The following is a 5,628-nucleotide window of genomic DNA, read 5'->3' as shown; positions in this document are numbered from 1 at the left end:
TCTGCTCTATTATGTTCTGTTCTGCTCTGTTCTGTTCTCTGTTCTGCTCTGCTCTGTTCTCTGCTCTGTTCTGCTCTCTGTTCTGCTGTTCTGCTCTATTCTCTGTTCTGTTCTCTGTTCTGCTCTGTTGCTCTGTTCTGCTCTGTTCTGCTTGTTCTGTTCTGCTCTGTTCTGTTCTGTTCTGTTTTGCTCTAGTTCTGCTTCTGTTCTGTTCTGTCTGTTCTGTTCTGCTCTGTTCTGCTCTGCTCTGTTCTGTTCTGCTCTGTTCTGCTCTGTTCTGCTCTCTGTTCTGTTCTGCTCTGTTCTTCTGTTCTGCTCTGTTCTCTGTTCTGTTCTGCTCTGTTCTGCTCTGTTCTGCTCTATTCTGTTCTGCTCTGTTCTGTTCTGTTCTGTTCTGTTCTGTTCTGCTCTGTTCTGTTCTGCTCTGCTCTGTTCTGCTCTGTTCTCTTCTGCTCTGTTCTGCTCTATTCTGTTCTGCTCTCTTCTGTTCTGCTCTGTTCTGTTTTTCTGTTTTGCTCTGTTCTGTTCTGCTCTATTCTGTTCTGCTCTGTTCTGTTCTGTTCTGCTCTGTTCTGTTCTGCTCTGTTCTGTTCTGCTCTGTTCTCTGTTCTTTCTGCTGTTCTGCTCTGTTCTGTTCTGTTCTGTTCTGCTCTGTTCTGTTCTGTTCTGTTCTTCTCTGTTCTGCTCTGTTCCGTTCTGTTCTGCTCTGTTCTGTTCTGCTCTGTTCTGTTCTGCTCGGTTCTGCTCTGTAACACTGCAAATGGCTTTGGATAAAAGTGTCTGCTAAATGACCATATTATGAGCTAACCAAGGCCAGAGAGGTCTGTAGTTGCAGACAGTAGGAAGCAACAGACCAGAGAAATGATACTGAGGCTTACTAAACCAAGGAAGAACCCAGGACAAAGAAGAAGCTAACTGAACTCACTGCTAAGAGAAAAAGCAAATCCCAAAGCTAGAGGATTCTGAGGACATCTCTCTCTCTCTCTCTCTCTCTCTCTCTCTCTCTCTCTCTCTCTCTCTCTCTCTCTCTCTCTCTCTCTGTCAGTCACTAGGCTTTTGATGTGGAGGGGCTAAAGTCAACTGGGATCACATAGCATACCATAGTCATAGAGATTACTTTAGCATCAGAACACAGCATACCATAGTCATAGAGATTACTTTAGCATCAGAACACAGCATACCATAGTCATAGAGATTACTTTAGCATCAGAACACAGCATACCATAGTCATAGAGATTACTTTAGCACCAGAACACAGCATATCGTAGTCATAGAGATTACTTTAGCATCAGAACACAGCATACCATAGTCATAGAGATTACTTTAGCATCAGAACACAGCATACCATAGTCATAGAGATTACTTTAGCATCAGAACACAGCATACCATAGTCATAGAGATTACTTTAGCATCAGAACACAGCATATCGTAGTCATAGAGATTACTTTAGCATCAGAACACAGCATACCGTAGTCATAGAGATTACTTTAGCATCAAAACACAGCATATCGTAGTCATAGAGATTACTTTAGCATCAGAACACAGCATATCGTAGTCATAGAGATTACTTTAGCACCAGAACACAGCATATCGTAGTCATAGAGATTACTTTAGCATCAGAACACAGCATACCATAGTCATAGAGATTACTTTAGCATCAGAACACAGCATATCGTAGTCATAGAGAACACTTCTAACATCAGAACACAGCATACCATAGGCAGAGAGAACACTTCTAACATCAGAACATCTTCTAACATCAGAACATACCCTAGAGTGTAGAACACATATAAACACACTGTATAGGCCTCGTCTGACAGTGGTGACACACACAGACACACAGTTCTGTAGTGGGGCCTGGGGTGTCCATAGAGACAGTTCTGTAGTGGGCCTGGGGGGTCCATAGAAACAGTTCTGTAGTGGGGCCTGGGGTGTCCATAGAAACAGTTCTGTAGTGGGGCCTGGGGGGTCCATAGAAACAGTTCTGTAGTGGGGCCTGGGGGTCCATAGAGACAGTTCTGTAGTGGGCCTGGGGGTCCATAGAAACAGTTCTGGGGGTCCATAGAGACAGTTCTGGTGGGCCTGGGGGTCCATAGAAACAGTTCTGTAGTGGGGCCTGGGGTGTCCATAGAAACAGTTCTGTAGTGGGGCCTGGGGGGTCCATAGAAACAGTTCTGTAGTGGGCCTGGGGGGTCCATAGAAACAGTTATGTAGTGGGGCCTGGGGGGTCCATAGAGACAGTTCTGTAGTGGGCCTGGGGGGTCCATAGAAACAGTTCTGTAGTGGGGCCTGGGGGGTCCATAGAAACAGTTCTGTAGTGGGGCCTGGGGGGTCCATAGAAACAGTTCTGTAGTGGGGCCTGGGGGGTCCATAGAGACAGTTCTGTAGTGGGGCCTGGGGGGGTCCAAAACACTCCTAGAACAACACCCTCTCCTCTCTCTCCTCTCCTCTCCTCTCCTCTCCTCTCCTCTCCTCTCCTCTCCTCTCCCCTCTCCTCTCCTCTCCCCCTCTCCTCTCCTCTCCTATCCTCTCCTCTCCTCTCCCCTCCCCTCCCCTTCCTCTCCCTCTCCTCTCCTCCACCCATTCATCTCTTAATCTCTGCTCTATGCAGGCCTGGGGAAAACATGCATCACAGAGGGATGGCATAGCAAAAGCCCAAATAAACAATGACCCAAATACGCCTGCCTGGCCCTTCAACTCTATAACTTATACCTTTATTCAAAATTAGCATCTAGGAGGTCTCAGGTTATTACTAATGCAAAAAGCTATGCAAGTCTTGCTGTGTAAGTCTTGCTGTGTAAGTCTTGCTGTGTAAGTCTTGCTGTGTAAGTCTTGCTGTGTAAGTCTTGCTGTGTAAAAGCCATGTTTACCCATGTTTACCCCTTATGTGTGTTCGTGCAGTGAAGTGAGCTAAGGTCTCGCTGTGTGTGTGTTTGTGTGTGTGTGTGTATGCATATGTGTGTGTGCAAGCAGTGTGACACAGAAAGAGGCATCCATGAGTCTGTCTTTCTCTCGTGTGTCGCTTCCCATTGCATCACAATACCATGACCCACTTCTGTGGCTGCTCCCTCACTCCATCACTCTCTCCCTCTCTCCAACCATCACTTCTTCTATCCTTCCTTTTATCTATCCCTCCTCCCTACCTCCTTTCCTGCCTCCCTTGTCCAACTCCCTTTCCTCTTTCTACCCTCTCGTCCTCCATCTTTCCACCTTATCTCTCCCTCTATTAATCCTTCCATCTATCTTTCCCTAATCCATGCATCTTTCCCACCTCCTAGCACAGAGCTGGGGCTAGAGGCTGACCAGTGGGGATTGAGCGGGTTCTGGACAGGTTCTTCAGGAGTAGAGTGGGCTGGGGCTAGAGTGCTGACCAGTGGGGATTGACCGGGTTCTGGACAGGTTCTTCAGGAGTAGAGTGGGCTGGGGCTAGACACTGACCAGTGGGGATTGACCCACACACTGGACAGGTTCTTCAGGAGTAGAGTGGGCTGGGGCTAGAGGCTGACCAGTGGGGATTGAGGGGTTCTGGACAGGCTTCACAGAGTAGAGGGGCTGGGGCTCACACTAGTGGGTTCACACAGAGACCCACCACACACACACACACACACACACACGATACCCACCCACACACACACACACACACACGAGACCCACCCACACACAAACACAGACAGAGACCCACCCACACACAAACAGCGAGACCCCCCCCACACACACCCCCACACACACACAGAGATACCCACCACACACACACACACAGAGATACACTCACACACACACACACACACACACACACACACACACACACACACACACACACACACACACACACACACACACACACACACAGAGACCCACCCACACACACAAACACACCTTCCCCTCCCCACGCACACACACTGTGGACTGTCATAACAGAGCTGTATCCAAACAGCTGACTGCAGGTTATGGGCTGATGTTTCAGGTGTAGCGGATAGGCAGGTAGACGCCGTATACCAACTGGTTTTCCAGTGAGCGTCTACTCATTTCTTAATCCCCACGATGCGGATCAAAGTAGTGTGTACTGGAGGTGTCAATTAATAAGGCCAATGAAACGGATCAGAATTCATATTTGACGCCCGAAAATGTGCACATGGCGTACGAGCAAATATCCCATAATGGAATATTGTGGGAAAACACTGTTGCGAAATGCTCAGTGCACATGTGAACGATTTCATGGACAGAGATGGAAATATCCATTTAAAAAAAAAAAGTTGAAATATGGGGAGATCTAAAGATGCAACAACTATAAAGGGTTGCTAATACGACATTGAAAGAAAGTTGAAAATAAGCTTTAGGTAAACCAATAGAACAGCATATCAGGAAGTCTTTAAAAAAATATATATATCTGCATCCCCATTTCTATGGTGGGATTTTGGCTGCTTTGAAATAAGGTAAGACATGCCTCATAATATGAAGTGAAACTTCCAGGTTTCAAACCATTAAGGAACAGGAATAATATAGTTAAGACCGAGCCGTCTTCTGGTAAATGGAAAGGCTTTCCCTAAAACATTCTCAACTAAATGTTATCTCACTACAAAAATAGCCTTTTCCTACCAGGCAGAACGATATCACTGCATCGATAAGACTTTCGAAAAACTAAAAACCTGGGGGGGGGAAATGGAACGTCTGGAATGTGAATTTATGCCTCAGTTGACAGGCTCATTTATCTGTTTCAATAGTAGGCCTACTATTAGCCTGCTGCACAGTACAACTTGGGTTGCCCTGATTGAAAGACCAATATGAGATTCATCCTTTTAGATCATTCACAGTGTGTGTCACTGTTTCTCATCGAATTTCTCACACAGGGGCACCTTTTCCTTCACCGTCCTTTTGGGACGTTTACCCACTTCACCATGCGTCACTACAACACTGGGCCTGGACCTGGTGTCTCAGGAGAGCAGGAGCTCCTTTATGTGTAAAACGAAGACTTCTGCACTGTTTAACAGCCTGCAGGGCAGAGAGAGAGAGCTAAGCTTTATGCCTTAGGTTTATCTTATAGCTTTCATCTTATTCATCCGATATTATTCACTGTATGTGTGTGTGTGTGTGTGTGTGTGTGTGTGTGTGTGTGTGTGTGTGTGTGTGTGTGTGTGTGTGTGTGTGTGTGCGTGTGTGTGCACAGCGAGTGTGTCTGTCTGTGTTCCAGGGGGAGGTTGGGTAAATTACAGCAAGATGTGAAAGAAAGAGGACAAACTACAGTGAGTATGTATTCCAAATGGTACCCTTCCCATAGGGCTCTGGTCAAAAGTAGTGCACCATATAGGGAATAGGGCATAGGTTCTGTCAGACAATGAGTTCTTCACGAGAGGAATAGAGAACAACTCTGGTTGGACACAGAAAAAGAAAAGACTGGATTGTTTAGTGGAAGAAGTGCAGTTCAGAAGATCAAGTCAAGCAAACTGGAAAAGAAAAAGGCTGTTTTGTAGGCTGAGAGAGAATGTCACGGAGAGGCTGAGAGAGAATGTCACGGAGAGGCTGAGAGAGAATGTCACGGAGAGGCTGAGAGAGAATGTCACGGAGGCTGAGAGAGAGGAGGCTGAGAGAGAATGTCACGGAGCGTGTAGAGGCTGAGAGAATGTCACGGAG

Source organism: Oncorhynchus masou, chromosome 19, assembly GCF_036934945.1.
Source record: "Oncorhynchus masou masou isolate Uvic2021 chromosome 19, UVic_Omas_1.1, whole genome shotgun sequence".
NCBI classification, from domain to species: domain Eukaryota; kingdom Metazoa; phylum Chordata; class Actinopteri; order Salmoniformes; family Salmonidae; genus Oncorhynchus; species Oncorhynchus masou.
The sequence above is the reverse complement of the archived record's forward strand: the minus strand, read 5'-3'. Positions refer to the sequence as shown.